Below are 26,881 nucleotides of genomic sequence, written 5' to 3' on the forward strand. Positions count from 1 at the left end.
CCAGCCACTCTGGGTGATGTACAATGGTACAATTTAAAACAGTAAAATTATACATTAAAACATTATTTAAAAATACCCTAGCCCACCCCAAATGCCTGCCTGAATAACCAAGTTTTCAGTGCGTGGCAGAAGCTCATTAAAGAGGGGGCATGGCGGAGTTCCCTGGAGGGGGGGAGTTCCCTGGGGGGGGAGTTCCACAGAGTGGGGGCCACCACAGAGAAGGCCCTCCCCCTCGTCCTCACCAGCCTAGCTGTCCTGGCTGATGGGACAGAGAGAAGGCCATCCGAGGCTGATCTTGTTAAATGGCCTGTCTGGTGTTGCTGGAGGCGCTCCTTGAGATAGGCTGGGCTGGAACTGCATAGGGTTTTAAAGGTCAAAACCAACACCTTGAATTTGGCCCCGAAAGCAACTGGTAACCAGTGCAACTCTTTCAGCACCAGAGTGATGTGATCATGCTGGTGGCTGCCTTTAATCAGGTGAGCCGCCGCGTTCTGCACCAGCTGAAGCTGTAATGCTTTCGTGAGAATGGAAAAAATCATAAACTGGTTTGCAGTTCATTTGTGAGATTTGAAAAATCACAAACTGGCTTTTAGCTCATTTGTGTGACTGAAAAATCATGGGTTGGCTTATAATGCATTTGTGCAATGTTATGTCTTTTTAAATAAAAACCTGTGCCAGGACAACTTTTACATCTTTCAACGCTCCTCTGCACAATGCTGGCTGTTCCTCTGCTGACCTGTGTTCTGCCCCACCAGTCAGATTGGCCATGAGCCAACACTACACTTAGCTGAAAACAAAGCCCTGTGGTGCTATTTCTCATGCTCCTGGATTTATGTCCATGAAGTCAGTATCCTACCTTACTATCTTTTGGAAATGTGGCCTTCAGTTGCCCCAAAGGGAGACTTCTTGTGAGGCTTCAGAAACATGCTGTGATCGTCATGGCCTTGTGGAAGGATAAAACAAAGACAGCTTGGAGTAACATGACTAAACTGATTGCTGGTTTGCAAATGGAGCAAAGCCTGGGCTAGTGACGGTCACTTGCCTCCATTTCTATAGGCAGTTGACTACCAACTGCCAGCTGGGATAATGGCCATAGGACTGATTTGTGCTTTCCATTCCAGTCTTCTTACATTCAGCAGCGTGCTTTTTCCTAATAACAGGCAGGCTATTCCCTTGCTTGAAATGCCCTGCAAATGCTAGGGGATGGGTGGACCACAGATAAATACCCATTACTTCCAAGTTATGCACCAGTTCACTGAAAGGGTTAGGAAAAGATCCCTGATGTTCTGATCAAAACTTCCTTTTTAAAAAAAAAAAAAAGGCTGATTGTGTCTAGCTGCACATTATCTTAACTGCACAATCCATTTGGACCTTTAGGCCAGCAAATTTGCCATTGAGCTGGCTTCATCTCTTTTTGAAGTCAGTTGGAGTAACCTGCCCTTGAGTGCGGCCACACCTGCTCAAGCGTTCTGATGTTAAGATTCACCAGGCATGGCCATCAAAGGGCTCATAGGGTGGATTGCCAGGGTTTCATGGTCCAGATGAGATCTCGAAAATTATGAACAACCTCGATATGAAGTCACCAGCACTCTCGTTGGCTGGGATCCATCCGTACCTAATTACCTTTTGCATAAGGGAATGGCTCTACCACTGTGAACCTGCAGCGTGGGGATTTGCAGCATGCTGGAGGTTCAAAATGGAGGCCCTGAATCACAGCCAGGGCTTCTGTCTATGCGGGAGATGCTCACCTGTTTTCCTCTGTGCCGTTTTTGCTTTTGTTTCCAAGGTTTGCCTGTGGGCCAAAGCACACCAAGCTGCAGCAATGGAGGCTGGTGGTGCCGATGTCCGGGTTCCAGTGAGAACTCTAAAGGAGCTATCCAAGGTGCTGAGCTCCATCCTTAAAATAGGTTCAGCACCATGGATCGCTCCTTTAGCATTCTGGCTGGCGCTGACTGAAACCTGGAGCGAATTTACAGCCCTGCCAAAATTGGAGCCACCAGCCTTCGGTGGATGGGGTGGTTTTTAGGAATGTGCGTTTCCTGCTGTGCTGCACAAGACCCAGCCCTTGACTTCAGCCTCTTCTGCACGGTTTGATTTGAGCCTGCTTGGGCTACGGCAGCCGAACCTTTGCAGCAATGCCGGCTCCTTCCATCGCTCTTTCACGGGGTTCCTACCTGTTCCTTTATGCAGAATCAACCCTTCTAGCCTCTAAAGCCTGCCTAGTTCTAATATTATTATTTAGGTTTTTTTAATTAAATTTATTAACCGCCTATCTGGCTGGTCACCCAGCCACTCTGGGCGATGTACAACATATAATAAAACAGTTTAAAACAATAAAATTCTACAATGAGAACATTTTCTAACATACCCTAACCCACCCCAAATGCCTGCCTGAACAACCACGTTTTTAATGTACGGTGGAAGCTCATTAAAGAGGGGGCATGATGGAGTTCCCTAGGGAGGGAGTTCCACAGAGTGGGGGCCACCACAGAAAAGGCCCTCTCCCTCGTCCCCGCCAGTCTAGCTGTCCTGGCTGATGGGACAGAGAGAAGGCCATCCGAGGCTGATCTTGTTGAGTGGCCTGTCTGGTGCTGCTGGAGGTGCTCCTTAAGATAGGCTGGGCCAGAACCATATAGGGTTTTAAAGGTCAAAACCAACACCTTGAATTTGGCCCGGAAAACAACTGGTAACCAGTGGAACTCCTTCAGTACTGGAGTGATGTGATCTTGCCAGTGGCTGCCTTTAATCAGGTGAGCCGCTGAGTTCTGGACCAGCTGCAGCTTCCAAACCATCTTCCAGGGTAACCCCATGTAGAGCGCATTTGTTGTTCAGTCGTTCAGTCGTGTCCGAATCTTCGTGACCCCATGGACCATAGCACGCCAGGCCTTCCTGTCCTGCACTCTCTCCTGGAGTGTGCTCAAGTTCATATTCATTGCATCGGTGATGCTATCTAGCCATCTCATCCTCTGCCGTCCCCTTCTCCTTTTGCCTTCAGTCTTTCCCAGCATCAGGGTCTTTTCCAGAGAGTTTTCTCTTCACATTAGGTGGCCAAAATATTTCAGCTTCAGTATCTGTCCTTCCAATGAGCAGTCAGGGTTGATTTCCTTTAGGATGGACTGATTTGACCTCCTTGCAGTCCAGGGGACTCGTAAGAGTCTTCTCCAGCACCACAGTTCGAAAGCATCAATTCTTCGGTGCTCAGCCTTCCTTATAGTCCAGCTCTCACAGCCATACGTTGCTACTGGGAAAACCATAGCTTTGATTAGATGGACCTTTGTCGGCAAGGTGATGTCTCTGCTTCTTACTATGCTGTCTAGGTTTGCCATAGCTTTCCTCCCAAGGAGCAAGCGTCTTTGAATTTCATGGCTACAGTCACCGTCTGCGGTGATCTTGGAGCCCAAGAAAGTAAAATCTGTCACTGCTTCCATTTCTTCCCCTTCTATATGCCAGGAAGTGATGGGGCCAGATGCCATGATCTTAGTTTTTTTAATGTTGAGTTTCAAACCAGCTTTTGCACTCTCCTCTTTCACCCTCAACAAGAGGCTCTTTAGATCCTCTTTGCTTTCTGCCATTAGGGTGGTATCATCTGCATATCGGAGGTTGCTGATAATTCTCCCAGCAATCTTAATTCCGACCTGTGATTCATCCAACCCGGCGTTTCTCATGATGTACTCTGCATATAAGTTAAATAAGCAGGGCAACAATATGCAGCCTTGTCGTACTCCTTTCCCAATTTTGAACCACTCGGTTGTTCCATGTCTGGTTCTTACTGTTGCTACTTGACCCTCGTACAGGTTTCTCAGGAGACAGATAAGGTGGTCTGGTACTCCCATCACTTTAAGAATTTGCCACAGTTCGTTGTGATCCACACAATCAAAGGCTTTAGCGTAGTCAATGAAGCAGAAATAGACGTTTTTCTGGAATTCTCTTGCTTTCTCCATGATCCAGCGAAAGTTGGCGACTTGATCTCTAGTTCCTCTGCCTCTTCAAAACCCCGCTTGTACTTCTCGGTACAAGTAGTTCTCGGTTCGCATACTGCTGAAGCCTAGCTTGTAGGATTTTGAGCATCACCTTGCTGGCATGTGAAATGAGCGCAATTGTACGGTAGTTTGAACACTCTTTGGCGTTGCCCTTCTTTGGTATTGGAATGTAAACTGACCTTTTCCAGTCTTGCAGCCATTGTTGAGTGTTCCAAATTTGTTGGCATATTGAATGCAGCACTTTAACAGCATCATCTTTTAGGATTTTAAATAGCTCAGCTGGAAGACTGTCATCTCTGCTAGCTTTGTTGTTACTAAAGCTTCCTAAGGCCCACTTGACTTCACTCTCTAGGATGTCCTGCTCAAGTTCAGTGACCACACTATCATGGCTATCAGGGACATTCAGATCTTTCCTGTATAGTTCTTCTGTGTATTCTTGCCACCTCTTCTTAATCTCATCTGCTTCTGTGAGGTCCCTGCCTTCTTTGTCCTTTATCATGCCCGTCTTTGCACAAAACGTTCCCTTGAGATCTCCAATTTTCTTGAAGAGATCTCTGGTCTTTCCCATTCTATTGTTTTCCTCCATTTCTTTGCATTGTTCATTTAAGAAGGCCTTCTTGTCTCTCCTTGCTATTCTCTGGAACTCTGCATTCAGTTGGATATATCTTCCCCTTTCTCCCTTGCTTTTCGCTTCCCTTCATTCCTCAGCTACTTGTAAAGCCTCCTCAGACAGCCACTTGGCTTTCTTGCATTTCTTTTTCTTTGGGATGGATTTCGTTGCTGCCTCCTGAACAATGTTATGGACCTCTGTCCATAGTTCCTCAGGCACTCTGTCTATCAGGTCTAATCCCTGAAATCTATTCCTCACCTCCAGTGTATATTCATAAGGGATATGATTGAGGTCATACCTGAATGGTTTAGTGGTTTTCCCTACGTTCCTCAATTTAAGCCAAAATTTTGCAACAAGAAGCTCATGATCTGAGCCAGTCAGCTCCAGGTCTTGTTTTTACTGACTGTATAGAGCTTCTCCTCCCCCTTCATTGATCACTGCCTTGTTGTGGCGAAGGGGCTTCCGTAACTCAGTGAAGCCATAAGCTATGCCGTGCAGGGCCACCCAAGACGGACAGGTCATGGCAGAGAGTTCTGACAAAATGTGGTCCACTGGAGAAGGAAATGGCAACCCACTCCAGTATTCTTGCCAAGAAAACCCCATGGAACGTATCACAAGGCTAAAAGAGATGACGCCGGAAGATGAGCCCCTCAGGTCAGAAGGTGTCCAATACAATATTGTTTAGGAACCTGGAATGTAAGATCAATGAATCAAGGTAAGCTGGAGGTGGTCAAACATGAGATGGCAAGATTCAACATCAACATCTTGGGAATCAGCGAACTCAAATGGACAGGCATGGGCGAATTTAATTCAGGTGACCATCATATCTACTACTGTGGGCACGAATCCCTTAGAAGAAATGGAGTAGCACTCATAGTCAACAAAAGGGTGGGAAAAGCAGTACTGGGGTACAATCTTAAAAGTGATAGAATGATCTCAGTACGAATCCAAGGCAAACCATTCAACATCACAGTAATTCAAGTCTATGCCCCAACCACTGATGCCGAAGAAGCTGAGGTTGAACGGTTCTATGAATGCCTACAACACCTTCTAGAACTAACACCAAAAAAAGATATCCTCTTCATCATAGGGGATTGGAATGCTAAAGTAGGAAGTCAAGAAATCACCGGGATAACAGGCAGGCATGGCCTTGGTGTACAAAATGAAGCAGGACAAAAGCTAATAGAGTTTTGCCAAGAGAACACGCTGATCATAGCAAACACTCTTCTCCAACAGCACAAGAGACGACTCTACACATGGACATCACCAGATGGTCAATATCGAAATCAGATTGATTATGTCCTTTGCAGACTAGGATGGAGAAGCTCTATTGCTGTTGTTGTTGTTGTTGTTGTTGTTGTTGTTCAGTCGTTCAGTCATGTCCGACTCTTCGTGACCCCATGGACTATAGCACGCCAGGCCTTCCTGTCCTCCGCTCTCTCCCAGAGCGTGCTCAAGTTCATATTCGTTGCATCGGTGATGCTATCTAGCCATCTCATCCTCTGCCGTCCCCTTCTCCTTTTGCCTTCAGTCTTTCCCAGCATCAGGGACTTTTCCAGAGAGTTTTCTCTTCGCATTAGGTGGCCAAAATATTTGAGCTTCAGCTTCAGTATCTGTCCTTCCAATGAGCACTCAGGGTTGATTTCCTTTAGGATGGACTGATTTGACCTCCGTGCAGTCCAGGGGACTCGTAATAGTCTTCTCCAGCACCACAGTTCGACAGCATCAATTCTTCGACGCTCAGCCTTCCTTATAGTCCAGCTCTCACAGCCATACATTACTACTGGGAAAACCATAGCTTTGATTAGATGGACCTTTGTTGGCAAGGTGATGTCGCTGCTTCTTACTATGCTGTCTAGGTTTGCCATAGCTTTCCTCCCAAGGAGCAAGCGTCTTTTGATTTCATGGCTACAGTCACCATCTGCGGTGATCTTGGAGCCCAAGAAAGTAAAATCTGTCACTGCTTCCATTTCTTCCCCTTCTATATGCCAGGAAGTGATGGGGCCAGATGCCATGATCTTAGTTTTTTTAATGTTGAGTTTCAAACCAGCTTTTGCACTCTCCTCTTTCGCCCTCAACAAGAGGCTCTTGAGATCCTCTTCGCTTTCTGCCATTAGGGTGGTGTCGTCTGCATATCGGAGGTTGTTGATAATTCTCCCAGCAATCTTAATTCCGACCTGTGATTCATCCAACCCGGCGTTTCTCATGATGTACTCTGCATATAAGTTAAATAAGCAGGGCAACAATATGCAGCCTTGTCGTACTCCTTTCCCAATTTTGAACCAATCGGTTGTTCCAAGTCTGGTTCTTACTGTTGCTTCTTGACCCTCGTACAGGTTTCTCAGGAGACAGGTAAGGTGGTCTGGTACTCCCATCACTTTAAGAATTTGCCACAGTTTGTTGTGATCCACACAATCAAAGGCTTTAGCGTAGTCAATGAAGCAGAAATAGACGTTTTTCTGGAATTCTCCTGCTTTCTCCATGATGCAGTGAATGTTGGCGATTTGATCTCTAGTTCCTCTGCGTCTTCGAAACCCAGCTTGTACTTCTGGTAGTTCTCGGTTCGCATACTGCTGAAGCCTAGCTTGTAGGATTTTGAACATCACCTTGCTGGCATGGTTTGCCTTGGATTCGTACTGAGATCATTCTATCATTTTTAAGATTGTACCCCAGTACTGCTTATTAAAGAATTAAAGAATATTGTTCTTTACAGCATCAGATTTTCTTTTCACCACCAGACACATCCACAGCTGAGTGTCCTTTTGGCTTTGGCCCAGCCGCTTCACTCTTTCTGGCGCTACTTGAAAATACCCTCTGCTCTTCCCCAGTAGTATATTGGACACCTTCCGACCTGAGGGGCTCATTTTCCAGCGTCATCTCTTTTAGCCTTGTGATAGGTTCCATGGGGTTTTCTTGGCAAGAATACTGGAGTGGGTTGCCATTTCCTTCTCCAGTGGACCACATTTTGTCAGAATACTCTGCCATGACCTGTCCGTCTTGGGTGGCCCTGCACGGCAGAGCTTATGGCTTCACTGAGTTACGCAAGCCCCTTCGCCACAACAAGGCAGTGATCCTTGAAGGGGGTAGAGCACATTACAGTAGTCTAAACGAGAGGAGACCAGGGCATGTACTGCCGATGGGAGCAGATGGTCGGGAAGGAAGGGGCGCAGCCGCCATATCAGATGGAGTTGATACAGTGCAGTCCAGCTCACAGCTGACACCTGAGCCTCCATGGACAGCTGGGGGTCCAAAATGACCCCCAGGCTGCGGACCTGGTCTTTCAAGGGTAGTCGTACCCCATTGAACACCAGGTCAACATCCCCCAGCCTCCTCTTGTCTCCCACCAAAAGTACCTCGGTCTTGTCAGGGTTCAGCTTCAGCTTATTCCTCCCCATCCAGCCACTCACCATCTCCAGACATTTGTACAGGGATTCTACGGCCATCCTTGGTGAAGATTTTGAACGAGAGGTAGAGCTGCGTGTCATCCGCATATTGATGACACCGCACCCCAAACCTCCTGATGATAGCCCCCAGCGGCTTCACATAGATGTTAAATAGCATCAGGGAGAGGATGGAACCCTGTGGCACCCCGCAAGTGAGTGGCCACGGGTCCGAAACCTCCTCTCCCAGTGCTACCCTCTGGTACCTGCTGGAGAGGTAGGTAATAGAGCATTTCCCCCTATCCTCTCAGCAGCAGTCGTGCAACACACACTCTTTTATTAACAACTTCCCCTTATGGTACTTCTTTTCTGAAACCTAATGCTGAACATTAATAAGGCCATAAAACCCTGTTATTCCTAAACCTATTAAAGGCTTCAGTGGATTATAATACAATATTAGCATTATCTCTACCAGTTTGTGGCAAATGTTATGAGGATGACGTCGTCATCCGTCCGTCCGTGCCCCCACCCCAGCTATTAAAAGAGTGGCTTTTCTTCCCCTTTCTCTAGTTAAAAACTTCGGGTGTTTCTGCTGTGCCCCATTTTCCTACCTCAAATGCACAGATTAATTTTTGCTTGGAGAGAGAGAGAGAGAGAGAGAGAGAGAGAGAGAGAATGAGTAGCACAATCAAATTAAATCAATAGCTCATGTAAATACATGTAAATGAGACCACACATGGAGGGAAAGCTAAGTGGCTATACCTAGTATCACCAGCATTCTGTTAACACGGTTCAGACAACTTCAGAACTGGGGAGGCTCAGCTTGTGGTGCCCTTGATGAGTGTAGCCAAAGGGGCCACCACACATGGCAGGACCTTCTTGGTGGTGGTGCCCTGGCTTTGGAGCTCCCTCCAAGTGGAGAGCTGGTTGTCCCCCACGTTGTTGTCATTTAGGTGTCCATTGAAAATACATTTTTTTGTGAAAGTTTGGGGCATATAGGCAAGTGTGTTTCTGATTATCTGTCTCTTTTGCTGATGGTTTTAGCTTTAAAACATGTATGTTTTTAGAATTATGATTTTAACAGTGTTGTGTGTAGTGTTGTGCCAAAACTTTCTCCCACTCTTTTTCTGACCATTCTCATTCAATCTGATAGAAAATAAAATGCTTTCAAAAACAAAATCAAAGCAGAATAAATTCTGGAGAAATTCTCATGGGTTGGGTTTGGGAAATTCTCATGGGTTGGGGTTGTAGCCTGTGTTTTCTCTGAGGAGCTTCAGAGAGAAGACCAGGCTCTACAACGTATGGCAGCCTTCCCCAAGCTGGTGCCCTGGAGATGTGTTGGGCTACAAGCTCCCGTCATCCCCACGGCCAATGGGCCATGCTGGCTAGGGATGGTGGAGCGTGTAGTCTCATAACCTCTGCAGGGCACCACCAGGCTGGAGAAGGCTGAAGTGGTAGGGGAGGAGGCAGAATGATGTGCTTAGCCGTTGGAAATGGGCCATGTGCTACAGAATAAGCTATAGCCTCTGGACTGTCCTAAATGGGCCCTCCAGGAGGCAGCCGGGGTGCTACTGTGTGTCTCTTATCTAATCCCTGGTTCTCTGCTCACACTGTTCTCAAACAAGGCTGCTCTCCATCCCCACTCCCCCAGGCCAGTATGCAAGAAGGGAGGCAATATCATTGCCGAGCTATGCGTGGAATACCGAGCGCAGTCTCCTCGTGCTGTTAAATAGCCTGGCACCTTTTGTCGAAACTCGTTTGTGTTTCTATATTGCCAGGGTAGCTGGTGGTGGTCACAGCTCAGGACTGTGCAGTACGGAGCAGGGCTGAACGAATCTAGGGCAGCTGAGGTCATGGACCGAATTTGCATCTTAATAGTGATGAGTACCTGAGAAATTGTTCTTGTGCGTCCCGTCCCTGTCCATGAAACTTAATTAGCCTCACTTCAGAGTCCATTTGGTAGGTCCTGCTCGTGCGTAGCAGACTTTATGGGGGTCATTCGTACAGGCCCCTTCCATGAATTAGCCACCCTTTCACCACACTGACTCTAATACTTGGCACAATGGGAAAACCAACGGAGAGGCCCTTGGTGTTGAAAGCCTTCTGGGCCGGTGAAGTGGTGGAGCTGTTTTCTGACTTGCTCACTCAGACCAAATGAATGCAACCTGGCCTACTGTAGCAACTGTTACTGAATCACAGCTCTGGCAAACTTTCTTCAGGTGCACCTGGGTTGACCCAATACATTTTGCTGCCTGAGGCAAAGGACAACATGGTGCCCCATCACATTCCATATACGAATGGTAGTTTTATCTTACAACACTGGCAATGGGACTGCATTCTCCACCACACCTGAAGGCAACAGGCTAGCTTAGGGGTAAGAGGCAGGCCGTGTGGAAAATGCAGCTCTGTCCTCAAACACCTCCCCTCCCCAGCATCTGCCACCTGAGGCAGCTGCCTCACTTTGCCTAATGGTAGGGCCGGTCCTGACATGCACAGACACAGGTTGCTGAATTGGACCCTCCAATCTATGTTTCAAATCTTCTCTAAGAGATTGCACCAGTCCAGCTGTGGCATAGAAATAATGCCAATACTGATCAGGGTAATCCAAGATTATAACGTGGTAGTAAATATAGGATTCAAACAGTCAAAAGATAGTAATTGCTGAGATACAGTTCACATTCTGCAGCTGAGGACTTGCATTTTAAAGACTGTGGGACGAAAACTACAGGAACTCAGTGACTGGGTTTGCACAACATGCTAACCCACACTCAGCAGTTGAATATGGGTTGTTGTTGAACCGAGGTTTAGCGTGTTGTCTGAACTCAGGACATTTTCCTCAGGGTGGCTTGTTAACCATGCAGTGTGGCTTAGTTTTCTCAAACAAGCCACCTTGAGATCCCATGATTTGTTGCTGAGTTATTTGGGGTGGTTAACAAGCCACACTGCAGAAAATATCCTGGGTTCAGACAACACACTAATCCACAATTCAACAAACAATCCACACTCAACCACAGAGTTTGGGTTAGCTACAGTGTGGGTGACATACAGCCCCAATATGTAACATGGAAGATACACAGGGACTCTCAACTGATAGGTGGTCTTTTGACCTGTTTCAGGCATACTTTTTCAGCAAGAGTTAATTTGCATGTAGAGTTTTAGCAATCCACAACAATGTACAAGAGTAATAAACATCCTGAAGCTAGCTAAGCAGAGTAACTTTTCAGAAGTTCACAGAACACAATGGCCCTGTTCAGACATCACATTAAGCCATGATGGTTAGGAGTTTTGAGCTAACTACGTTGGCTTAGCATGACATCTGAACAGGCATCTGTCCCAGCCATGCTGGTTTATTAACCATGGACTAACCACATTCACTAACCACTTGCTGTAAGATGGTTAGTGGGCTCTGCCATGGCTTAACATGGCAGCTGAACAGCCTCTGTGGTTAATTGACAGCTGCCATAGAGTTCCACAGCAAGAGTGGTCAAAGAAGGAGTAGCCGCTCATGCCTGAGTGGCAGATCCCTATGGTAGAGGTTGGCCTAGCAGCAAATGATGCAGCTGCCATGAGCCCACTGATGCGCTGCCCCCAGCAACAGCCCACTACATGCCAGCAGAGAAGTGTGCAAAGAGCTGTGGCTTGCAGCCGCTTGTGCCCTGGCCGGCCACCACTATGGGCATGGCCAGGCGCCGCCATGTGCAATGGCGCCTGTCACAATGTGACTGCAGAGGCCGCGTGGACTCCGGCACGGCCCCTGCAGCAGCACAAACGGTTGGCCAAAGTGACAGAAGCTGGTTCCTTATGGCCACCTGTGTCTGTTTGCACTGCAGGGGACACTTGAACGTGCTGTGCATTGAGGTGGTGGATTACTGTGGTGAGCAGTGATTATAAGCCTCCAGAATGGGAAAGGCAGATCTCAGACCATGTGCTTCCATGCTGCAGAATGTGCCCAGGGGCTGTCTGCCATGGCGCGGGGCAGGAGGCTGCTGAAGCACCAAGCACCAAAATGGCTGACAGTGCAAAGGCCATGGGGATGCATAGCCACCCATCTGGAGGACTGCAGGCTCCTGCGGGAGGGAGGGTGGTTAGAGAAGGGTTAGTCTGACCTTGTTGTGGAACATGGTTACCTGCACATGAGGCAGTGGCACTCACAGTGGTTAGCAGTGACCACCATGCACCATGGCTACCCTTCCCCAATGTGTGTCTGAACAAGGCCATTCTACTATCATAAGAAGTGAGTGACCAAAATCCACAGCTGAGCAATATCTTGATCAGGACCACCCAGCATTCCACGAAGATGTGCACAAAATTGAGCTCTCCAGAACTCTTCATCAGGCTAGATGGTACAAAAAGCAGGGGATGACAGAAAAAACAGAAGTCCAAAAATGTTGCCAGATGTAGTGGTCATGAGATCTTCAATTTAAATAAACCTTTAGGTATTTTAAGTTTATAAACACAGTAAAAAAAATAAAATAAAAAGACCTCATATGACCATTTAGTCCAGGGTTGCACCACTAGGTCCATGTTAGCTGTCCAGTGCACAGGTCCCGTCTGCCCCTCTTCCCACTACCACAGGGGTGGGCAACTTGTGGCCCACCAGAAGTTGTTGAATCCCTCACCCCTCGCCCTTGGCTCTGCACTAGCTGTAGTATATGGGCCACGCTGTCCTAAGCCCCTGTGTTGTGGTGATTTACAGTGAGGCCTGCTCCTGGTCCATCCCCATATAATTTCTTCTCTTTGGCAAGCAGCTAGGAGTAAACAAGGCACAAGGCACTGCGGTGTGAAGAAAGTTGAGCTAGTGTATGTTTTTCATTGGCTGCCGATGATACAATGAGGGCTGAGGTAGGGACGGCTTTTAACATTTACCTTTAAACTCCGTGCTTATCTCGACTCGTTCAGACAGCACCGCAGCTCCTTCCAATCCCATTCTCATAGCGAAGCCATTGCTGGCACTTTGCTTTCCCTCCTCTTGTCTGAAGGAATTGAAGCAGCTCGCCTCATCTGAGAAGTTCCAGTGGCCCTGTGCTCCCCTGAATGACCTGCTGTTTAAACAGCCACGGAAGTTTTGCACACCTTAATTGGCTGGGCTGTGGCGGTGTGATCTCTATCTGTGTCACATAATTGGATTTTTGCAAGTTGGCAAGATCGCCCCTTTATTCAAACACACAGAAATCTAAATGCTACAACTTAGATGAAATAGCTACAATGGCTACAACTTAGATGAAATAGGCTGGGGACCTATTAAATATTATCTCACTTGAGAAAATAATTAGATTTCCACCTCCCACCCCCCGCCACCACAGACAGGGCCTTGGCACCCATAGGTATTGAAAGAAAGAAAAAAAACCCTGTCTGATTTTGTGAATCCTGGTTCATTTTTTCCCTCCTTCTCTTAGCCATCCGACTAGAATATAGTACTGGAAGAATTAAAATGTGGGAGATTTAAAACATTTGCATTGCTGAGTGTGCCACAGTGAGAGAAAGCCTGAAGCCCCAGAAACTGAGCCTTGTAGACAATGAACAGGCTGACGGACAGCTTATCCAAGGCATTGGCGTGAGTGAAGAGGGTGGTTTCCTTGCCACTATAATAATGGGGACAATGAGCCTCTGACTGGAATTCTCTTCCCAGCTCAGCTTCTATTAAATCATTGCAGCAGCCTCCCATTAGCCAGCTGAGCACTGGCTCATGCCATCCGCATGCCATAGCCAGGGGTGGTCAGGGCTGTACCACTGGAAGCCATCATTGGAATGGGCAAAGGGAGATTAACCCTACGATGCTCACATTGCATCAGACGCTTCAGCCATGGCTGGGGGAGCAGAGGGCAGGGGGGTTACTCTGAAATGTTAAGCCTCTCGGGAGTGTCTGGGTTATAAATAAGATTTAGTGATAGAAACACCTGGCACTTGGCACAACTGAACCACCTGTATGACTATCGGTTCCTTCAGGTAAAAATTTAGATTTGCCCCAACTCCAGTGGTGCCCTCCAGATGTCCCAAGCTGTCTGGAGGTGATGGGAGTTGTCGTCCAACATATCTGGAGGGCAGAGTTGGGGGAAAGCTGGTTTAAATGTTTTTACTGGTACTGGTCAAATGGGGGAGATTCTTCAATTCAAAGAGATAATTATTTATCCAGAGCCAAGAAGGAAACTACTGTGACACTTGCACAATTCCAGCCTTCTTGTTCTTTCAGAGTTCATAATCCTGATCTCATTTTTTTAAAAAAAACACAAATCTACCTGTCCTATATAGTATAAGGCTTCCCCACTATGGCACGATGTACTGATCTCAGAAGCTAAGCAGGGTCAGCCCTGGTTGGCATTTGGATGGGAGACCGCCTGAGAATCAGGCTTCCTGCACTGAGCCTGCACATGGTCTTGTAGGCCCCTTCCAACCCCATGACTCTATGATATAGTAATTCTGTGATCATCTTGACTGTAAAAAAAAAAAAAAAAGCCCTCTGTACTGTGTTCCAGTCTTCTCCATGAGGTCAGCGTTTTAAACCAGGAATGGGGAATGCGTGGCCCTCCATTTGTTGCTGGACTGCAACTCCCATCAGCTCTAGCCAACATAGCCAGTGGTGGGGGATGATGGGAGTTGCACTCCAGTAACAAATGGAGGGCCACATGTTGCCCAGCCCTGTTCTAAGCCTCCAGCCTAAACTCTCCTTTGTTCCTACAATATATTGTGGGACAACTTGCAACTGTTTCTAAACCACTCCTTTCAGCTCCTTGCCGAGCTTGACTGTCACTCTGTAAGCCCACAACAGAGGCTAAAACTGTTGATTTCAGCTATCATCTTGCCCCTCTTCCTCTCCTGATTAAAGGTGCACGTTCCAAAAAGTTGTAGCTGCAATCCTTACTTTGTCCGTGCAGAGTGGCGTGCCTTTACCTGGAGATGCCTGGTGTTGGACTTTGGGCCTCTTGCGTGTGTCATTCGTGACGGTGTGCTCCGTCATCGGCCCATGGCCCCTCTCTGCAGCCAAGAACGCTGGCGTCTGCCCTTCTGTGCCCTATCATGACCAGCCTTCCCCAAATAGTTGAGCTGCCAAATGGGAGACCAAGACCCCAAGGGCCACGTAAATCCTTTGCTCTGGGGGAGGTCTGCAACAGTGAAGTGAGCAGAAGCCTTTGGGGAGGACAGAGACAGACAGCAGCCACCAACCGTATCAGCTTCCAGCCTGATCCTGTGCATGTTGAGTCCAGTATAAGCTCCCCTGTGTTCAGTGGACTTACTCCGAAGTGTGCAGAGAACTAAAGCAGGGATGGGGAACATGTAGCCCTTCAGGTATTGTTGGAGTGCAACTCCCATCATCCTCACCATTGGCTATTGTGGCTGGGGCTGATGAGAGTTGTAGTCCAACAGCATCTGGAGGGCCACATTTTCCCCACCCCTCACCTAAAGCATCCAACTATGTTCCAAAAAAAGACACCCCAGGATCCCGTCCTTTAACAATATGGCGCGGAGCTCTCAAAACCTAGAGTTATCCTTAGGCATTGGAACATCTGAATGCTCCTCTGTAAAAAAAATTTCCTAAATCAAAAATATTTCTCCTGATCTTGGTTTACTGAGTGGTAGCCCAGGAAATGCAGCATCTTTTGCACCATTGATTTTTCACTCCATGTCTTTTGGTCATATTTGTATTTCTAGTGCACAGCCAACGAGCTGCCAGCACATCTCCAAAAGAGCAGCGAAATCCTATATTAGGAACTAGAGTTAAAGAAGGTGGTGTGTTCATACTGTAATTTGTCTGACAGCCCATTTCCAGGAAATATCTGATGTAACCAAACCCTGAGCTCAGTGTAATACATAAATTAGCCTCCTCACACAGGAGGCATTGGATCTAGTGATTAACTGAGATCAACGCCTGTCCTGCGCAAGGGGGGGAAATGGGTGAAAGCTAATGTGTTTGTCGCCATGACCTGTGCCATCCATTAATGTCAGCAGCTCTGGCCCCCACACTTTGCAATTCACTCTTCCTTCTAAGTACATTCTCCTGATTTTCCAAGTTGAAATCCAATCCTTGCAGTGACCATGTTACCATTTGATAATTAAAGGGAAGGAAGTATTTCAAAGTGCCATATGGCTATGGGAAAATCTGGATTGGTTTCTTTCTTTTTCTTAAAACAAATTAAGAGCATAGACGTGATTGCAGACTACAAGCAAGCTGTGTTTGGCTTAAAACAAAAACACTAAAACAGCCATTGGAATCCAGCCCCCCTTTCATAGTCTTCCAGATCCAAGTATTCTAATTTGAAATCACCTATGAAATGTGAGTCTCGTGGCACCTTAAAGACTAACACATTTCATCTGGAATAAGCTTTTGGGGACTCTCGCCCATTTCATCAGATATGTGAAGTGTTATCCAGAGTCTCAAGTATACGGACAGTGCATTTTGGGGGTGGGGGAAAAGATTGTAAACAGTGAGGTCAGAAAGACATTAACTGCAAAAAGTACTGACAGTGACACATTTATTTATTTATTTATATTTCTATACCACCCCATAGCTGAAGCTCTCTGGGCAGTTTACAAAAGTTAAAACATTAAAATACAATGATCAAAGTTTAAAAACTATTTACATAAAAATGTATGGATAATATATAAAAACATATAACTAAAAACAACTTTGAACTAAAAACAATTTTTAAAGAATCCAACAATAAAACACAGCTTAAAACAGCACAGCCTAAAACAGTATACAAAAGTCAGCAAAAGGAACAAGAGTTCTAAAAAGGAAAGGCCTGCCAGAATAATAGCATCTTTAATGCCTGCTTAAAAACCTTCAATGAGGTCAGCAGGCACAGTTCAACCAGCAGGTCATTCCACAACTGAGGGGCAACAAAGCAAAAGGTTCTCTTGCGTGTGGCTGCCAACCTCACATTAGGCAGCCTCAGCTGATAGCCCTCAGAGGACTTCAGTGGGCGGACTGGGACGTGGGGGAGAGGGTGCTCCTTAAGGTACCTTGGACCTAGACCATGTAAGGCTTTAAAGGAAAGAACCAGCACTTCGTATTTTGCTCGGAAACAAATTGGCAGCCAGTGTAAAGATTTTAAAACTGGTGTAATATGGTCTCCACGGGATGTCCCAGAGACCAACCTGGCTGCCATATTTTGTACCGGTTGAAGTTTCCGAACTAAGGCAGCCCCAAGTACAGCGCATTGCAGAAATCAAGCCTAGAGGTTACCAGCACATGCACCACTGTTACCAGGTCCACATGTTCCAGGAATGGGCGTAGCTGGTGTATCAGCTGAAGTTGATGACAGGCACTCCTCACCGTTGCATCCACCTGGGGTGGCAGGATCATAGAATCATAGAATCATAGAATAGTAGGGTTGGAAGGGGCCTACAAGGCCATCAAGTCCAACCCCCTGCTCAGTGCAGGAATCCAAGTCAGAGCATCCCTGACAGATGGCTGTCCAGCCTCGTCTTGAACGCCTCCAGTGTGGGAGAGCCCACCGCCTCCCTAGGTCATTGGTTCCATTGTCGTCTTGCTCTAACAGTCAGAAAGGTTTTCCTGATGTTCAGCTGGAATCTGGCTTCCGGTAGCTTGAGCCCATTATTCCGTGTCCTGCACTCTGGGATGATCGAGAAGAGATCCTCGTCTTCTACTCTGTGACAACCTTTCAAATACTTGAAGAGTGCTATCATATCTCCCCTCAGTCTTCTCTTCTCAAGGCTAAACATGCTCAGTTCTTTCAGTCTCTCTTCATAGGGCTTTGTTTCCAGTCCTCTGATCATCTTTGTTGCCCTCCTCTGAACCCTCTCCAGTTGTCTGCATCCTTCTTAAAGTGTGGTGCCCAGAACTGGACACAGTACTCGAAATGAGGCCTAACCAGTGCTGAGTAGAGGGGAACTAGTACTTCCTGGGACTTGGAAGCTATGCTTCTATTAATGCAGCCCCAAAGAGCATTTGCCTTTTTTGCAGCCACATCACATTGTTGGCTCATATTCAGCTTGTGATTGACAACAATTCCAAAATCCTTCTCGCTTGTAGTGTTGTTGAGCCACGTATCCCCCATCTTGTAACTGTGCCTTTGGTTTCTTTTTCCTAGTTGCAGAACTTGGCATTTATCCCTATGAAATGTCATTCTGTTGTTTTCTGCCCAGCACTCCAGTCTATCCAGATCACTTTGAATTTGGTTTCTGTCTTCCAAAGTATTAGCTATCCCACCCAATTTTGTGTCATCTGCAAATCTGATCAGCATTCCCTGCACCTCCTCCTCCAAGTCATTAATAAAAATGTTGAAGAGCACTGGGCCCAGGACTGAGCCCTGCGGTACCCCACTCGTTACCTCTCCCCAGTTTGAGAAGGTCCCATTGAGAAGCACTCTTTGAGTCCGATTCTGTAGCCAACTGTGGATCCACCGGATCGTTGCTTCATCTAGCCCACTTTGAGCTAGTTTGCTCATCAGGATATCATGGGGCACTTTGTTGAAAGCTTTGCTGAAGTCAAGGTATAAGATGTCTACAGCATTCCCACGGTCTACAAGGGAGGTGACTTGATCAAAAAATGAGATCAGAGTCGTCTGGTAGGACTTGTTTTTGACAAATCCAGGTTGGCTTCAAGTAATCACGGCATTGTTTTCAAGGTGCTTCCAGATGGATTGCTTTATCATCTGCTCCAGAATTTTCCCAGGGATTGATGTCAGACTGACTGGTCTGTAGTTCTCAGGTTCCTCCTTTTTACCCTTTTTGAAGATAGGGACAACGTTAGCCCTCCTCCAGTCATCTGGCACTTCCCCCGTCCTCCATGATTTCTCAAAGAGAATAGACAGCGGTTCTGAGAGTTCTTCTGCCAGTTCCTTTATTACTCTAGGATGCAGTTCATCTGGCCCTGGAGATTTGAACTCATTCAAAGTAATTAGGTGTTCCTTGACCATATGCCTATCAATCTCAAGCTGCAATCCTGCCCCTTCAGCCTGTACTTCGCCTTTGCCAGGGGGGTCATAGACCCTCTTTTGGGAGAAGACTGAGCCAAAGTAGGAATTGAGCACCTCTGCCTTTTCTTTGTCATCTGTTATCATTTTGCCATCCTTATTTAATAGCTGAACAACCATTTCTTTCCTCTGCCTTTTACTATGCACATAGCTGAAGAAAGCCTTTTTGTTGCTTTTAGCATCCCTCGCTAACCTCAGCTCATTCTCAGCTTTAGCCTTCCTGACGCCATCCCTGCAATTCTGTGCTCCCTGCCTGTACTCTTCCTTTTTTACTTGGCCTTCTTTCCACTTCCTGTATGTGTCCTTTTTTGTTTTCAGGTCATCCCTAAGCTTTTTGTGAAGCCACATTGGCGTCTTCTGTTGCCTTCCACCTTTTCTTCTTGTTGGAATTGTTTGTAATTGTGCCATGAGAATTTCCTTTTTTAAAAGCTCCCACCCATCTTGGACTCCTTTTCTCATTAGCGTCGCTTGCCATGGGACCTTACTGATCATTGTTCTGAGTTAATTAAAATCCACTTTCCTAAAATCCAGGGTACGCGCTTGACTACACTCGGCTTTTGCTTCCCTTAGAACCAAGAACTCAAGTACAACATGGTCGCTTTCCCCCAGAGTTCCTGTAACTGCTACTTTATCCACTAAGTCATCTCTGTTGGTTAGGATCAAGTCAAGGATAGCCGATCCTCTAGTTCCTTCCTCTACTTTCTGTAGGAGGAAGTTATCCGCCACACAAGTCAGGAATTTCCTGGAGTAGGGGTTGGTCAAGAAGCACCCCTAAGCTATGAACTTGCTCCTTCAGGGGAGTGCAACCCCTTCCAGAATTGGTTGACATACCTCAATACCTGAACTAGGACCCTTCATGATGAGCACCTCTGCCTTGCCTGGATTCAACTTCAGTTTGTTCTCCCTCATCCAGCCCATTATCAACTTCAGGCAGTCATTCAGAGGAGTCATACCTTCCTTGGATAAAGATGTTAAGGAGAAACAGATGTGGGTGTCATCAGCATACTGATAACACTCAGCCCCAAACCTCCTGACGATCTCTCCCAGTGTTTCATGTAGATATTGAACAGCGCCGGGGATAGAATGGAGCCCTGAGGGACTCCACATAAATAGTTCCTTTTTCAAGGAACAACTATCCCCGAGCGACACCATCTGGAACCGTCCTGAGAGAAAGGAGTGGAACCACTGCAGAGCAGTGCCCCCAACCCCCAACTCCCTCAGGCTATCCAGAGAGATACCATGGTTGATGGTATCAAATGCCACTGAGAGATCCAAAAGAATCAACAGGGATGCACTCCCCCTATCAATTCCCAGGCGAAAATCATCCACCAAGGTGACCATAGCAGTCTCAACTCCGTATCCTGCTCTGAAGCTGGTTTGAAATGGGTCCAGATAAGCAGTTTCATCCAAGACTGCTTGGAGTTGAATGGACACTGCCTTCTCGATTACCTTGCCACCAAACGGTAGATTACTTACTGGCCTATAATTAACAATCACATTAACAATGTCCATTCACACAACAGTTGCTGCTGCTAACACAAATATCCTGGCACTAGGAAAGCCAATTAATAACACATGTAGAAAGCAATCCTATGGTCTCCCTGGGTCCACAGGATTGATCAGAAAAAGCCCTCAATGGTCTTAGATGAAACTCTGACCTGGGAGGGGTTTTCCTGTTTTCAGAGTCCCCCTCCTGGCCGAAATGGCTCCTTTTACAGTATTGGGACTCTTGACCTTGGGAAGGGGGAAACGGAGTGTGTTGGAGGTATGCTGATGAGCAGGGAGGGAGCAAACATACAGAAACAGTACAGCACATGAGCCTAGTTAGTCATAACTCTAAAATTACAAATGCACAATAAAATACAATACAGTCATCACTACCACACCAGGAAACACATGCCTATAATACAAAGGTGTGTACGCATAAATACAACTTTAACTGGTGCCTGAATGACAACATTCAGGCACCCTGTAATTGTTTGCCTAATTCTCTCCAGTGTCCTCAAACTTGCTTTCCTTGGTTGTTTTGGTATGAAGAAGACTGTTTACCACCTTCTACCCCTCTTCCTGTACTTGTGCGCCTAATGATAACAGGTGGCAGACACGCAGCCCAGGTCTTGTTAAAGGAGTTGGGCTTTGCCTACTTTGTACATTTTTGTTAGCAGCATGGCAACACTAAAACAGAACAAAAGGGGGGGAAAGTGGGATCAAGCAAGCTGTGCTTCCTGTCTTCAGTCAACAGTGTGAGTATATCATTCTAGCAGCAGTTTCCTGGTCCCTTATTTTAATTAAAAACTTATTTTCCCAAGGAGGAGTTCACTCCCTGCACCCACGCATTAAAAATGTATGTAAGAAGCTGCAGTTGTGGAGCTGCAGAGGGGGAGCTTCTGACTAAATTGGTGTGGTCATCCTGGCTGCGGGGAAGGCATGCTCAAAGGGGAGGAGGCTGGAGCCCCAGGGAATGGGTTGGCATCTCCACTGCCTTGTTGTGGCGAAGGGGCTTGCGTAACTCAGTGAAGCCATAAGCTATGCCGTGCAGGGCCACCCAAGACGGACAGGTCATGGCGGAGAGTTCTGACAAAATGTGGTCCACTGGAGAAGGAAATGGCAACCCACTCCAGTATTCTTGCCAAGAAAACCCCATGGAACCTATCACAAGGCTAAAAGAGATGACGCCGGAAGATGAGCCCCTCAGGTCGGAAGGTGTCCAATATGCTACTGGGGAAGAGCAGAGGGTATTTCCAAGTAGCGCCAGAAAGAGTGAAGCGGCTGGGCCAAACCCGAAAGGACACTCAGCTGTGGATGTGTCTGGTGGTGAAAAGAAAATCCGATGCTGTAAAGAACAATATTGTTTAGGAACCTGGAATGTCAGATCAATGAATCAAGGTAAGCTGGAGGTGGTCAAACATGAGATGGCAAGACTGAACATCGACATCTTGGGAATCAGCGAACTAAAATGGACAGGCATGGGCGAATTTAATTCAGGTGATCATCATATCTACTATTGTGGGCAAGAATCCCTTAGAAGAAATGGAGTAGCACTCATAGTCAACAAAAGGGTGGGAAAAGCAGTACTGGGGTACAATCTTAAAAATGATAGAATGATCTCAGTACGAATCCAAGGCAAATCATTCAACATCACAGTAATTCAAGTCTATGCCCCAACCACTGAGGCCGAAGAAGCTGAGGTTGATTGGTTCTATGAAGACCTACAACACCTTCTAGAACTAACACCAAAAAAAAGATGTCCTCTTCATCATAGGGGATTGGAATGCTAAAGTAGGAAGTCAAGAAATCACGGGGATAACAGGCAAGCATGGCCTTGGTGTACAAAATGAAGCAGGACAAAAGCTAATAGAGTTTTGCCAAGAGAACATGCTGATAATAGCAAACACTCTTTTCCAACAGCACAAGAGGCGACTCTACACATGGACGTCACCAGATGGTCAATATCGAAATCAGATTGATTATGTCCTTTGCAGCCAAAGATGGAGAAGCTCCATACAGTCAGTAAAAACAAGACCTGGAGCTGACTGTGGCTCAGATCATGAGCTGCTTCTTGCAAAATTTCGGCTGAAATTGAAGAACGTCGGGAAAACCACTAAACCGTTCAGGTATGACCTAAATCATATCCCTTATGAATATACAGTGGAGGTGAGGAATAGATTTCAGGGATTAGACCTGATAGACAGAGTGCCTGAGGAACTATGGACGGAGGTCCGTAACATTGTTCAGGAGGCAGCAACGAAATCCATCCCAAAGAAAAAGAAATGCAAGAAAGCCAAGTGGCTGTCTGATGAGGCTTTACAAGTAGCTCACGAAAGAAGGGAAGTGAAAAGCAAGGGAGAAAGGGGAAGACATATCCAACTGAATGCAGATTTCCAGAGAATAGCAAGGAGAGACAAGAAGGCCTTCTTAAATGAACAATGCAAAGAAATCGAGGAAAACAACAGAATGGGAAAGCGTAGAGATCTCTTCAAGAAAATTGGAGATCTCAAGGGAACGTTTTGTGCAAAGACGGGCATGATAAAGGACAAAGAAGGCAGGGACCTAACAGAAGCAGATGAGATTAAGAAGAGGTGGCAAGAATACACAGAAGAACTATACAGGAAAGATCTGAATGTCCCTGATAGCCATGATAGTGCGGTCACTGAACTTGAGCCGGACATCCTAGAGAGTGAAGTCAAGTGGGCCTTAGGAAGCATTAGTAACAACAAAGCTAGCGGAGATGACAGTATTCCAGCCGAGCTATTTAAAATCCTAAAAGATGATGCTGTTAAAGTGCTGCATTCAATATGCCAACAAATCTGGAACACTCAACAGTGGCCACAAGACTGGAAAAGGTCAGTTTACATTCCAATTCCAAAGAAGGGCAACGCCAAAGAGTGTTCAAACTACCGCACAATTGCGCTCATTTCACATGCCAGCAAGGTGATGCTCAAAATCCTACAAGCTAGGCTTCAGCAGTATGCGAACCGAGAACTACCGGAAGTACAAGCTGGGTTTCGAAGAGGCAGAGGAACTAGAGATCAAATCGCCAACATTCGCTGCATCATGGAGAAAGCAAGAGAATTCCAGAAAAACGTCTATTTCTGCTTCATTGACTATGCTAAAGCCTTTGATTGTGTGGCTCACAACAAACTGTGGCAAATTCTGAAAGAGATGGGAGTACCAGACCACCTTACCTGTCTCCTGAGAAACCTGTACGAGGGTCAAGAAGCAACAGTAAGAACCAGACATGGAACAACCGATTGGTTCAAAATTGGGAAAGGAGTACGACAAGGCTGCATATTGTCACCCTGCTTATTTAACTTATATGCAGAGTACATCATGAGAAACGCCGGGTTGGATGAATCACAGGTCGGAATTAAGATTGCTGGGAGAATTATCAATAACCTCCGATACGCAGACGATACCACCCTAATGGCAGAAAGCGAAGAGGATCTAAAGAGCCTCTTGTTGAGGGTGAAAGAGGAGAGTTTAAAAGCCGGTTTGAAACTCAACATTAAAAAAACGAAGATCATGGCATCTGGCCCCATCACTTCCTGGCATATAAAAGGGGAAGAAATGGAAGCAGTGACAGATTTTACTTTCTTGGGCTCCAAGATCACCGCAGACGGTGACTGTAGCCATGAAATTCAAAGACGCTTGCTCCTTGGGAGGAAAGCTATGGCCAACCTAGACAGCATAGTAAGAAGCAGAGACATCACCTTGCCGACAAAGGTCCGTCTAATCAAAGCTATGGTTTTCCCAGTAGTAATGTATGGCTGTGAGAGCTGGACTATAAGGAAGGCTGAGCGCCGAAGAATTGATGCTTTCGAACTGTGGTGCTGGAGAAGACTCTTACGAGTCCCCTGGACTGCAAGGAGGTCAAATCAGTCAATCCTAAAGGAAATCAACCCTGAGTGCTCATTGGAAGGACAGATAATGAAGCTGAAGCTCCAATATTTTGGCCAGCTAATGCGAAGAGAAAACTCCCTGGAAAAGACCCTGATGCTGGGAAAGACTGAAGGCAAAAGGAGAAGGGGACGGCAGAGGATGAGATGGCTAGATAGCATCACGGATGCAATGAATATGAACTTGAGCACGCTCCGGGAGAGAGCGCAGGACAGGAAGGCCTGGCGTGCTATGGTCCATGGGGTCACGAAGAGTCGGACACGACTGAACGACTGAACAACAACAACAACAGAGCAGAAAGTGAGGGCAGGATAGGAGGGAGGACAGCAAGGGGAGGGGAGAAATGGGAAGGGTAAACAGTGTGTTGAAAGAAATGGCATATGTCAAACAGGAAGGCAGCTGTCCTGAATCTGGCAGGGAAAGGGTGCCCCCAAAGCATCATATTCTATGGCAGCTTTTCCCAACCTGGTGCCCTCCAGATGTGTTCGGCTACAACTCCCATCATTTCCAGTCAGTGAAGTCAGTCATCTGGAGGGCCCCTGACTGGGGAAGGCTGATCTATGCAGTCTGAGCTCTTCATCGAGTAACCAGCCTCCAACAGAGCAGGCGGTGAGAACTTAGGTGGTTGTCTTTTATTACATTTTTATCCTGCTCATCCTTCACAGAACTCAGGACATGCACCCGTTTTGTTTTTGCAGCAACCCTGTGAGATAGGTTTAGACTGAGGGAATGGCCAGCCTTAGATCACCCAGTGAGCTTGATGGCGTATTGGGGGGGTTTGAACCAAAGTCCCCCCAGTCCTAGTCCAACACTCTACCTGCTACATCACACCGCCTCTTGTTGAATCGTACTCAGAGGAGACCCGCTGACATCAACAGGACTCACATTAGTCATGACTCATGTGGGAATCTGTTTCTCCAGTGGTGTCTGTCTGTGTCCCTGCTTTATATCTATCTAATCCATCTCCTTCTGCCTCTGGCCTCTTTTTCTGCATGCCCTGGCACCTGTGCCTCTCTTAACCCCAGGTGCCTGAACAGCCTCATTCCACTTCCTTTATATAGCAAGGCTGAAGTTGGCTCCTAGTCCAAGCACCTTATTCGAAACAGAGCTTCAAGAACAGCCTGAATAAGGGTGCAATCGTATGCATGTTTAGACAAAAGAAAGTCCTACAACTCCCAGCATTCCCCAGCTATGTTGGCTGGGGAATACTGGGAGTTGTAGGACTTTCTTCTGTCTAAACATGCATACGATTGCGCCCTAAGACAATGAAGTTGATTTGCCTCTGTACCCCCAAAATCATCTTTAGCTCACCCCATATCATACACGTCCATGACTCTCCCTTAGACATTCTCACCTTTCATCCCTAACCCTCCATCCCCTTGCTCTGTTGAAGAGCCCCCTGTAGCTTTATTCTCTACCACCATCTCATGCAGTTATTACCCTCTTCCCCCAGGTCCCCTTCTCTGTACAAGCCTCAATTTCCATCCCCCTCAATGTCTTACAATTGCTGTCCAGTCTGTTTTTGTTTGTTTGTTTTTAATGATGACATTTTATTTTATTTCCAAAAAAAGTTAACAAAAGAAAGGCAACAAAAAGAAGAGTGTACATAATAAAAAATCAAAATTACTAAAGAATGAAAGGAATTTACTAATTATAAATCTTAGTCTATAACTGATATGCTTATGGAACATCTACAGTAAAACTGCCTAAGTAGAAGCTCAATACCTAATGAAAGTAACGATACGAGTTGTACAACATAGAAAAGGAGCATATGAGTGCATGTCATTTTGTGTGTATATTAGGGATGTTGGAGAATTCCGCCACGGACTCCAGTGATTCAAAAGAATCTGGCCCCCCAGAGTCCGTGGCGGAACAGACTACCCCCGAAATCCCCGGAATGGACCTACCTGGTGGCAGCTCCAGTGGTGGCTCCAGGTCATCTTCCAGGCTGCTGTGGATGCAAATGGTGGCCGTCGTAGTGGCCGCCATTTGTGTCCCTGCTTTAGCCGTAATAGGCTACGTAAATATATACGTAGCCTATCACGGCCTAGCATATGGACGCAAATGGCGTCCCCTACGCAGGACACCATTTGCGTCTGCAGCAGCCTGGCAGTGGATTGGGCCCCCGCTGCGGATTGGCCTGGCCAGCGGCTCCGCGGACTGGCTGCGGAGCAGAGCTGGCCGGGCAGGATTCCGGGGGGGAGGGAGGACCAGATCGCCTCCCCTCCCCCACCGCGGAACCCAGAGGAGCCAGGTAAGTGGGGTTTCGTACACCCCTAGTGTATATGTGCATTAATCAGAAAAAAATATAGACAACTATACTTGGCAGGAATTTTATCGAAAGTTTGAAGAGCTTCAACATAAGAAATAAATGGAAGCCATGATGCCATTATATCATTCTTCACATTAGGATCCCTTGCTTGCTGCCCAGTCTGTTCTTTGGTAGCCAGACTAATTTCAGCACCCTTCTCATCTCCCAGTATCTCCTGATGTGTTGCCAGATTTCTGTCTTCAAAGTGTTCTGACCCTTTTAGAAATGAACTGCTTCACTGGACTTTGTTGTCTTACACTGCCACCCCT

General features: G+C 46.7%; 1 protein-coding gene across 1 annotated transcript in view; it reads left to right on the forward strand.

Annotated features, from left to right (window-relative positions):
• The window catches only part of NCKIPSD (NCK interacting protein with SH3 domain), a 192,982-nt gene that overhangs the window by 143,062 nt on the left and 23,039 nt on the right, over nucleotides 1-26,881 (forward strand). The window lies entirely within an intron of this gene.

The sequence above is a fragment of the Heloderma suspectum genome, chromosome 2 (assembly GCF_057233095.1).
Source record: "Heloderma suspectum isolate Gila_16-S chromosome 2, 16-S_ref, whole genome shotgun sequence".
Taxonomy (NCBI): domain Eukaryota; kingdom Metazoa; phylum Chordata; class Lepidosauria; order Squamata; family Helodermatidae; genus Heloderma; species Heloderma suspectum.